Source organism: Triticum dicoccoides, chromosome 2A, assembly GCF_002162155.2.
Source record: "Triticum dicoccoides isolate Atlit2015 ecotype Zavitan chromosome 2A, WEW_v2.0, whole genome shotgun sequence".
NCBI classification, from domain to species: Eukaryota; Viridiplantae; Streptophyta; class Magnoliopsida; order Poales; family Poaceae; genus Triticum; species Triticum dicoccoides.
The window spans coordinates 6,088,940-6,101,008 of NC_041382.1; positions in this window are offsets into that span (position 1 = coordinate 6,088,940).

Genomic DNA, 12,069 nt, shown 5'->3' on the forward strand with positions numbered 1-12,069 from the left:
TTTTCTTACTAAAAATAAACTTGTTCTATTAATTTTCATACTAAAAATAAACTAGTTATATTAATTCAACTAGTTCAAATCTCATATATATACCTAATTAATATCTAGCTATACTAATTCAACTAGTTCAACTTGTTCTAATTCATGTAAAATATATTTGACATTAATATTTAACATCTTTTCCATATAATTCATCTAACATTAACATCTAACATTATTATCTACGTAATTTATCTAACATTAATCTAAACAATAGAAAATAGAAAATAAGTAAAAACAATGCGTGTGTGTGTGTGTGTGGTGTGTGGTCTGTGTGTGTGTATGTGTGTGTGTGTGTACGAGCGGGTGGCGACGGCGGTGACGGCGACGACGGGTGGCGGGGGCGACGGCGGTGACGGCGATGACGGGTGGCTTGGGCGACGGCGGTGACGGCGACGATGGGCGGCGGGGGCGGCGACGGCGGCGCGCGATGGGTGACGGGCGCGGCGAGGGCGGCGCGCGATAGGCGACAAGCGCGGCGAAGAAGTTGGATCGAGAAGAAGTACTGGTGGTCGATGAAACTGATTTTTTTTGTAAGTGCCATATATATATGAGGGGTCTTTAGTACCGGTTGGAGCCACCAACCGGTACTGAAGGCCAATTTTCACCAGGCCAAGGGGAGGGAAACGACCCCTTTAGTACCGGTTCGTGCCACGAACCGGTACTAAAGACCCCCCCTTTAGTACCGGTTGGAGCCAGCAACTGGTACTAATGGTTGTGCACTGCCACCGGCGGTGCACAAATGTTTAGTCCCACCTCGCCGCGCGAAGGGCAGCCGCACTGGTTTATAAACCCAGCCGCGGCTGCTCCTTCGAGCTTCTCTATATAGCAGGCTTCTGGGCCTAACTAGGGCGCGCTTCCCTGTGAGTCTGCTGGCCCTTCTGGGCCTGCATTTGCACACCCTAGGTCTGGCAGGCCCACTGGGCAGCGCGCCAAAAAATTTTTTTTATATAGTTTCTTTTCTGCATTATTTATTTTCTTTTATTTATTTTGAGTAATTTTTTATATATTTTTTTATTTTCTACATTATTTATTTTTTTCTATTTATTTTTGAGTAATTTTTTTGTATAGTTTTTTTCTTATCTACATTATTTCTTTTCTTCTATTTCCAGTTTGTACACGAAGTGCGTCCAGTTTTTTCCGTGACCCTCTGTACTCTTTCGCACATGCTATGCGGGTGAAATGATGATGCCATGCCAAGTTTCAACATTTTCAGAAGTCATTTTGTAGTGATTTTCAATTTCACAGTCATTTAGCTCTCTAAACAATTAGGTAAATGACCGAAAAACAACAAATGATGTCAGAATATGTTGGAAATTGATGACGTCGCTTTGAATGCTGCATACTGAACACAAAAGAAGTCCGGAGTTCAAATAAGTTTAAAAAACATTGAAGTGCCCGTGTAACAGATGAGTTCTCGTCCGAAACCCTCATACTCCGAAAGAGTTTGTCCAGTTTGTACACGAAGTGCGTCCAGTTTTTGCCGTGACCCTCTCTACTCTTTCACACATGCTATGCGGGTGAAATGATGATACCATGCCAAGTTTCAACATTTTCAGAAGTCATTTTGTAGTGATTTTCAATTTCACGGTCATTTAGCTCTTTAAATAATTAGGTAAATGACCAGAAACAACAAATGATGTCAGAACATGTTGGAAATTGATGACGTCGCTTTGAATGCTGCATACTGAACACAAAATAAGTCCGAAGTTCAAATAAGTTTAAAAAACATTGAAGTGCCCATGTAACAGATGAGTTCTCGTCCGAAACCCTGATACTCCGAAAGAGTTTGTCCAGTTTGTACACGAAGTGCGTCCAGTTTTTGCCATGACCCTCTCTACTCTTTCGCACATGCTATGCGGGTGAAATGATGATGCCATGCCAAGTTTCAACATTTTCAGAAGTCATTTTGTAGTGATTTTCAATTTCACGGTCATTTAGCTCTCTAAACAATTAGGTAATTGACCGAAAAACAACAAATGATGTCAGAACATGTTGGAAATTGATGACGTCGCTTTGAATGCTGCATACTGAACACAAAGAAGTCCGGAGTTCAAATAAGTTTAAAAAACATTGAAGTGCTCGTGTAACAGATGAGTTCTCGTCCGAAACCCTCATACTCCGAAAGAGTTTGTCCAGTTTGTACACGAAGTGCGTCCAGTTTTTGCCGTGACCCTCTCTACTCTTTCGCACATGCTATGCAGGTGAAATGATGATACCATGCCAAGTTTCAACATTTTCATAATTCATTTTGTAGTGATTTTCAATTTCACGGTCATTTAGCTCTCTAAACAATTAGGTAAATGACCGAAAAACAACAAATGATGTCAGAACATGTTGGAAATTGATGAAGTCGCTTTGAATGTTGCATACTAAACACAAAAGAAGTCCGGAGTTCAAATAAGTTATTAAAAATAAAAAAGAGGTGCAATGCTGGTTAATTTGCTTCAAGCCATTCGGAATAGTGTAGACTGCACTGCACATAGCTCAGTGCAATCTATGCTATTCCGCAAGGCTTGAAGCTAATCAACATGCAGGTGAGCATTGCAACTCTTCGTCATTGTCTGTGCACTCACGGCTTATAAACCGCTCATACTGCCTCTCTCTTGGCGAGGTGGGACTAACAATCAGCTTACTAAGAAACTCTAGTACCGGTTTAGGGCATGAACCGGTACTAAAGGTCTTCGTGGGGGCCCCAGCCTGACCATAGCCTGACACAGTCTCATTAGTACCGGTTTGTGGCATGAACCGGTACTAACGGTTGCCCATGAACCGGTACTAATGATGCCCGCCCGCCTAGCCGTTGGAACCGGCACTAATGGTCACATTAGTGCCGGCTCAAATTCAAACCGGCACTAATGTGCTTCACATTTGGCCCTTTTTCGACTAGTATTCATGTCTCTACAGCAGGGTTGATGATAGCCTCAGCGAGGTGAACTGGTGAGTCCTTCTCATGATTCTTGCTGCCTTAGGTCTTGTATTGGCCCTGGATGTCGACAATATTTTGGCAGGCGATGCCCAAATTCTTGAGCAGCTTACATCATTGGTGATGTCCTCCGTAGCAAACATGTAGTGGGGATGTTGACAAACCTGGCGAAACGCTCGCAAGGCCTTGTGGCCAGGTAGTAGTGGTAGACGAGGATGTGATTGCACACGCACATCTGGGCGATGGCGACCTTGGGATGAGACCCGGCATGAGCGCGGGTGTACTCGAGGTCGAACCCGACCACCTTGTACTTCTCCTCGGCAATCAACAACTCCATGATGTGGATGGAGTGCTCCACGCAGACCGGGTTGTTGGTGTACACCATAGAGAGATCTGTGAATCTTCTGTGAGTTTCCACCACGGCATGCATGGTGAACTGCTGCTCGTCATCGGCAGCCGCTCAGAGCTCCATTGGAGCTGCGCAGGATACCCTCTAAGAATTTGTCATGGTGGTGTGCTTCTTGCAATACTGGGGCGCGGTCGAAAGGTTGAAGAGACACAATTAAGTTTCAGAAGACCCACCAGATCGAGAGCTAGTATTGCCTAATTAACGTGGAATTTTCTAGACTAGTTTTCTTGCTCTAATTAACCCATCAATTACTTTACACACATAAATAGATGCAAAATTGGATAGAATTGACAAGTCAGTTACCATCTTTGTTTATATACGAGCAAAACATGTCATATGTCTGCTTGTTTCAGGGTGATATGTCTAATGGCACGCACAAGTCTGCTGAAGACTGTGAGACAAGCCCAACATATATTGCAGCAAGGAAGGCAAAATATCTTTAAGATAGTGAGACAACCCCAAAGTCATGTCTTGATGCAGTGTTCAAGTTAGTTGAGACTAGTAGTCTCAGAAGCTCACAGAAGTCGCTGCCTGAATCCGTTCGACTTCTTTAGTCTCAACTTCAAGTAGAAAGGCATTGTGCAACTCAACTTTGACTTGAAGTCCAATCTCTGAGGAAGATCGCAGAGAACTCCAATGAGAACCTCATTGCTAAATAGCTAGAGCTGGAAGATATGACCGACATGCTAATAAGGATGGCAATGGGTCGGGTTCAACTTTGACTTGAAGTCCAATCTCTGAGGAAGATTCCAGAAAACTCCAATGAGAACCTCATTGCTAAAAAGCTAGATCTGGAAGATATGACCGACATGCTATGATGCTAAGCCGGTCTTACTGCCTTGCTCAGCTAATTGCGCAGCAGGTCCTGCGAAAGACTAATGTTTCTTGAACTGTGTTGAAGTGGTCTTGGTTCAGTATTATTTTGTTGCGGTGCAATGGCAAGACCATTGATGCCCAGTTTTTGTAATATGCTTCTTGGTTGCGCTTTATGATCACTAGTGGTGAACTTTGATGCCCACTAGATGTAATATGCCCTAATTCATTTATTGAATAGTGTAGGTCTATTCTTAGTTATTATGTTGTAATTTCTTTATTGTATAGGGTAGGTTTGTTCTTAATTCCTGGTTACCGTATATGCTATCTTTTGCTATCAGAAAAAAGGTGAAAATCTGATGCAGGCGAATGGGCCAAACATGCGCCACTAACGGGCCTGCATTTCAATATACTATAATTGGGTCGGCCCGCAAGGGGCTTCATTTGGGCCTGCACGGACCTGTTATATGGGCCCTTTGTGGACATGGTAGGCCCAGGCCCATAACTCACATGGGCCTTTAGCGGGCCCAATGTTTAGTTGGGCTCATGTAGCTTCCGGCCATTAACATGTTGCATATTCTGTTGGCCTGTGATGGCCCACAATACACCATGGGCCTTTAGCGGGCCGAAAAGCATGTTGGGCCTGAATTTTCAAGAGTCATCCACGGGCGTTTAGAAGGCTGAAATATACCTTGGGCTATTAAAGGCCCAGTTACATGACGGGCCGTTATCCGGACGCACTATTGCAGGATGCTGCTAACGCGACACTACGATCAGATACCCTTCGACAAAACTGTGTGCGATGCCATAATCGCAAACGATGGTGTAAAAACCATCAAAAAAGGTGCAAAACGTTTGCGATGGAGCATGCATCAAACACGGTTCAGATTTTAGTTGCGTGTCCGAAGCAGGGCATACGGTTCATATCAATTAACTGTTTACGATGAGGAGAAACAAAAGAAACGGCCAGCCAGATGAAAGTGTGTGCAATGTAAAACATACGGTTCACTCGGATGAACTGTTTGTGATTACTAAACACAATGGAAATGGTCAGCCAGATCAAAGGTGTGTGCGATATACGGCATGCGGTTCACTCGGATGAACTGTTTGCGTTGAGACATGAGAACAGAAACAGTTCAAATAAACAAGATGTGTGTGATACGCGGCAAACAGGTCTTTTATCAGAAATGTGTATGAATACTGATAATAACATAGACGATTACTGCTAATAATACGTGTGTGTTGTGCGATGGGATTACATACAGAATAACAACATATATATATATACACACACACACACACACACATATAAGGACATACTTGCATAACCAAGTTAAACATCCACTTATATAGGTGGCTACTACAACCATGGCATTTGCACACACCAAAGTAAACTATTACATGCATAATTACATAGGTGGCTGCTACACACATGACATTTCCACACACCAATAAAGTAAACTACTCCCCCCGTCCCATAATATAAGACTTTTTTAACACTAGTGTAATGTCAAAAAACGTCCTACATTATGGGACGGAGGGAGTATACATTACATGCATGATTAACTAGCATAAACGATCATCTGATCATCCTCTAGTTCTTGTGACGCTTTATCTGCTTGTGGCTCGATCCGGGCTCGTCGATTTTGGTAACGAGGCGCATCCTCATGTCAATGATCTGACTGTGCATCTCGTAGCATGTGTACACGCTCTTGGCCGCAAAACTGAGGTGAGGTTCATCCAGTTGCCGCATCCAGGCCCCGTGCCAGGATATGGGACTTGTTCTCTGGGCATCCTGCTTCATCTTTTCGTAGTAGGGGTCAATGATAGCCGAGGCATGTTTGACCAGAGAGTCCTTCTTCGTGCTGCCCCAAACCCTATAGTGGTCATGAATTTCGACAAGGTTCTTGCAGGCCAAGCCCGTAACACTGAGCACTTTTACATCGTTGGTGGTTTCCACCGTGGCGAACTTGTAGTCAGTGCTGTTGACAAACCTGTTGAAACGGTCGCAAGGCTCTGTGGCCATGCAGTAGTGGTAGATGAGGACATGATGGCGCACGCATAACTGGGAGACGGCAACCTTCTCATCTATGCCGGGACGACCGGCGGTGTACTGGAGGTCGATGCCGACCACCTTGTACTTGTCTCCGGCAAGCAACTGCTCAACATTGTTGATGTAGTCATCCACCACGGCCGGGTCCATGGTGTACACCACCAAGAGATCCGTCTCCCTCGCGTGGGTCTCCACTCTATGCTCGCCGAACTCCATTGGAACGCCGCTGGATATCCCCTCTCTATGTGTCATTGTGGGTGTGCTTGTTGTGCTGTGGGGCGCGATCGAAAGGTTGAAAAAACTAACATTATAATGGTCGCGGGAATCAAAGGGGATGCCGGACGGCCACGAATATTGCATAACTCCATCATGTCGCACGTAACTGCATTACGTGGCAATGCGCGTGGCGCAACTGCATGCATACGAGGCCCCTGATGTGATCGTGTGCACGCCCAACCGTTTGCAGAGCGCGCGTGGAAGGATGCGAGCAGAGCGCTCCACATATAGAAGTTGAACACGCAAGGAAAAGTTGTCCACAAGCCGAGCGCTCCGAAGAACGCGAGAAGAGCGCGCCAACGGACGCGAGCAGAGCACGCCGCGGCGCCTAACGGCAAGCACAACGCGCTGTGGCGCCTAACGATGGGATAGACCTTCATTCAAGCCAATCAAAATAAGACTGGAATGGGCATGTCTATATTGAGCAAAGGGATCGCACATGTCTGTATTGACTGGAACGAGAATGCAATAGCAAAATAAGAATTAAGGCCACGATGATGCGATCGCAGTGGTGGTTACAGGAGGCGAGAAGAAAGATGCATCCATCAACGTACGACCTCCTCCTCCTCACATCGGCCGGGCTACCGACCGGTGGCTAAGGAGCGGCGGCTTTTGTGGCGAGGTCAAGGTGCTTCTCAACAAAGGCATCCAAGGCTTCCAGCTGGTTGAAGAAGGCCAGCATCGTAGCATCCTCACTGGCCTTGTAGATACCTATGTACACGATTCGCTCATACACATGGATGTGTAGGTTGACGGTTTCTTGCAGGGCGAGGCGTGCGCGACCTCCAGGTGGACATTTTTCGTGGCATCGGAGGGCAGTCGCAGGGCCACCAGTGCTTGAAAGAGGTTCCGACCATTGAAGCCGATTAGGGTGGCAGGCATTGAGGAGCCCGGGCGCACAGGCTAGAGGAGTACGGCGATGTCGTCAGCGAGCTTCTTGACGACGGCGAACCTGTTGGTGGTGCGAACAATCATCTGGTCCAACTAAGAGTCGTAGCTGGCGTCGACGGCGGCCATCCACCAGTCGGTCGCCAACACCGTATGGAGACGATCCACAGTGCCATGCCGCAGGCCGGCGTCGTGGACCATGTGGCACAGCCGCTGGCTGCTCGCGCGCATCGCCGCCATGGGTCTGGAGTGGGCACTTTTGCGCTTATTAGTGTTGGTGCTTAGGCAAAAGCTTAGGTGTGTACGATGTGGTAGATGCATTGGAATGGAGGGGCGCCTTTATATGAGTGCGAACTGCGTTGCATTCACATCATGATGCCTCTCTTTTCCCAGTCCTCCCATTACATCCATCATGCATTCACACGATGCTAATTGAAAGAGGATGCATCATTGGCCGTTCAACATTTCGGGAATACCTACCCTCTCCCTCGTCTGCATTAAAGCCGTATCAGGAACTGCGTTGCCCACTGTCAAATCAAATAGTACTGTGCCGCCCGCTGCACGCCTGGCTGAACACACCTCCTCACCTCCAACTATGCTTAATTACTGAATTTTAGTTGCAAAAATTAGATACTGCTAGTGATTTTTAGCTTCATATTTTGACAAATCGCAGTGTTACAAGGTTGGAAAATGGCAATGTTACTAGATCAACAAATGTCAAATTTCTAGTTTGACAAATGGCAACATACCCAATAGATCAGATGCAAATCGCACCAAATTGTTTGTAAGTGGTTCACACGGGTCATCCAAAAGAACCGTTATAGTGTTCAAGAGATGCACAAATCCTGCTCTCACTTTGCATACGGGTGTTCTATCTGAAACCATCATGCTTGTTGTGAGAAGCTTTGGATTGTGAGAATTATATACCCAAACCTGCCCCAAATGGCACAAAAATATACCACGGCATGTTGATGTCGCTCCATGATAGCATGCCAAGTTTCATGAATTTCTGACGAGTTTTGGATTTACTAGAATTTAAAAACAAGGTATCTCAATGTTTGCGGCCGAGTGACGGTGGCAGGGTATTTGACATTCATTCCCATTTCTTGCATGGGACCTAAGCATGCACCCAAGGACACATATTTGATTTTTCAACCAATTTATATGCACTGCAGCATGTGCATGTAGTTCAAATTTGAATTATGCACATAAATGCATAGAAAACTGAGTTAATGCATAAAAAGTCCAAACGAACCCAAAAAAACACAAAAAATAACACAACACTCCTGTTGTTCTATGTTGACATGAGAAATTTTTTGAAAGCAATAAGAGGCAATGGATATCGTTTCGTTCCCAAAGATGGGATGTTCCCTATCGAAACCATCATGCTTGTTGTGAGAAGCTCTGGTTTGTGAGAAGCATATACCCAAACCTGCCCCAAATGGGACAAAAACCTTACCACAGCATGTTGATGCCGCTCCATGATAGCATGCCAAGTTTCACGAATTTCAGATGAGTTTTGGATTTATTAGAATTTAAAAACCAGGCATCTCAATGTTTTGCTGGCAATCAACGGTGCCTTAGTGTTTGAAATTCATTCCCATTTCTTGCATGGGACCTAAGCATGCACCCAAGGACAAAGATTTGATTTGCAAACCAATTTATATGCACCGGAGCATGTGCATGTAGTTCAATTTTGAATTATGCACATAAATACATTGAAAACTCACTTAATGCATAAAAATATCCAAATGAACCCCGAAAAATCACAAAAAATAACACAATACACCTAGTTGTTCTATGTTGACACAAGAAATTTTTTGGCAATGGATATCGTTTCGTCCCCAAAGGTGGGGCGCTCCCTACCGAAACCATCATGCTTGTTGTGAGAAGCTCTGGTTGTGAGAAGCATATATGCAAACCTGCCCCAAACGGGTCAAAAAAATTACCATGGCATGTTGATGCCGCTCCATGATTGCATGCCAAAGTTTCATTAATTTCAGATGAGTTCTAGATTTACTAGAATTTAAAAACTAGGCATCTCAATGTTTTGCCGGCAACCAATGATGCCCTGGTGTTTGAAATTCATTCCCATTTCTTGCATGGGACCTCAGCATGCACCCAAGGACAAAGATTTGATTTTTCAACCAATTTTTATGCACCGGACCATGTGCATGTAGTTCAAATTTGAATTATGCACATAAATGCATTGAAAACTCAGTTAATGCATAAAATTGTCCAAACGAACCCTAAAAAATCACAAAAAATAACGCAACACTCATGTTGTTCTATGTTGACACGACAAAATTTTTGAAAGCAATCAGAGGCAATGTATATTGTTTCATCCCCAAAGGTGGGTCGTTCCCTACTGAAACCATCATGCTTGTTGTGAGAAGTTCTGGTTTGTGAGAAGTGTATACCCAAACCTGCCCCAAATGGGATGAAAAATTTACCACAGCATGTTGGTGCCGCTCCATGATAGCATGCCAAGTTTCATGAATTTCAGACGAGTTTCGGATTTACTTGAATTTAAAAACTAGGCATCTCAATGTTTTGCCGGCAATCAACGGTGCCCTGGTGTTTGAAATTCATTCTCATTTCTTGCATGAGACCTAAGCATGCACCCAAGGACAAAGATTTGATTTTTCAACCAATTTATATGCACCGGAGCATCTGCATGTAGTTCAAATTTGAATTGTGCACATAAATGCATTGAAAACTCAGTTAATGCATAAAAATGTCCAAACGAACCCCGAAAAATCACAAAAAATAACACAACACTCCTAGTTGTTCTATGTTGACACGATAAAAATTTTGAAAGCAATAAGAGGCAATGGATATCGTTTCGTCCCCAAAGGTGGGGCTTCTCTACCGAAACCATCATGCTTGTTGTGAGACACTCTGATTTGTGAGAAGCATATACCCAAACCTGCCCCAAATGGGACAAAAAAATTTACCACGGCATGTTGATGCCTCTCCATGATAGCATGCCAAGTTTTATGAATTTCAGACGAGTTTTGGATTTACTGGAATTTAAAAACTAGGCATCTCAATGTTTTGTCGGCAATCAACGGTGCCCTGGTTTTCGAAATTCATTCCCATTTCTTGCATGGGACCTAAGCATGCACCCAAGGACAAAGATTTGATTTTTTCAACCAATTTATATGCATTGGAGCATGTGCATGTAGTTTAAATTTGAATTATGCACATAAATGCATTGAAAACTCACTTAATGCATAAAAATGTCCAAATGAACTATGAATAATTCCAATTCTTTTATGACGCACATATAGTTGCATGATCACTGCAGATAAAAGGTCTAGCCATTCAAACACCGTCCATGGCCGCGGTGACCCCATTATGTAATTCAAATCAAGACGAAAAATCAAGTAGATCCCACACAGTTTATTTTAACCAACCGTGTGAGATGCAGCACAAAATATCTTCGGACCATGTCTGAATAAGGGACCGTGTCTGATGACACTTTGCGCGCCAGTTTTTTGGCTGAAGCGATTATAAATTTTCGGCTTCCGCGGAAATATCTACCTCCCCGCCCCTTCCCCTTACCAAAAGCCACATTTCCCCTGTTTTTGCCTTCTTTTCCAAGTTGAAACCTTCACTCCTTGCTTGCAGCGCCGCCGCCTCCTCGTCGGTGACCCTCCTTCACGCTGCTCGGCCTCGCCTATCCAGGCAGGTAATCCACACCCGACCCCCATCCTCCTCCTCATTCCACATCCCACATGCCCCGATCGCCGGCGCGAGCGCGACACCTTCAACCCAAATCCCTGACCCCTCCACCAAATAAGCGTCGGCCTAAGCCATGGTGCACGTAGTATAGCCAGGACCTCAAGGAGCATTTGGTAGTGGAGAAGCAAATCACGGCCGCACGCGCAGATGAGGTCGCGATGGCTGCCACTCGTGCCGACCCCCAGATCTTGGAGGAGCACCTCGCCGTCGAGGCCACCGTTGACGCCTCGCGCACCAACGCCGTGACGCGGTTGGCTACTTTAAACGACATTTCATGGTGTTTTTTCGAGGCCACCGTCGGTGCCTTCGATGAAGACTACGAGGTATTTTCTCAGCTTGCACGTGCTTACCTCATCTCGAGAGCCAGCAGGTTGGTGCCCGGAGCAGCTCAGGCAACTCACCACTACAACGAGGGCACCCATGATACGAAGGCCTCGCCCTCTTCCATGTGCAAGGAGCCAATCGTCATCGATATCTCCGACAATGAGGAGTAGCTTGTCTTATTAGCTCACTATAAGGACCCATGTTCAGTTTGCTAGCTACTGCCTTTCCTTAACTAATTCTAGTGAATTGTGCTATCTACTTTTACCATGCAATCTTCTGCTATAGTGTATATGTTCTATATGTCGTGCAATGTGGTGTTCAATTAACTGCTTTGTTCAATTCTACAAATGTGGTGTTCAATTCTTCACGGTGCAATATTTCCAAGTTGTTAAGCATGCTTGGTTTGGTTAACTGTCTGATCTTCTAGTATGTTATATTAGGAGTATGTTCTATTAGGAGTATGTTATATTGTTCAATTGGTGTTTAGTTAACTGCTTGGTTCATTTGTTGTGGCTTGGTTCATGTGTTGTGGTGTTTAGTTAACTGCTTGGTTCAATTCTGCATTGCGATGTTCAATTGTTGTGGGTGCATTCT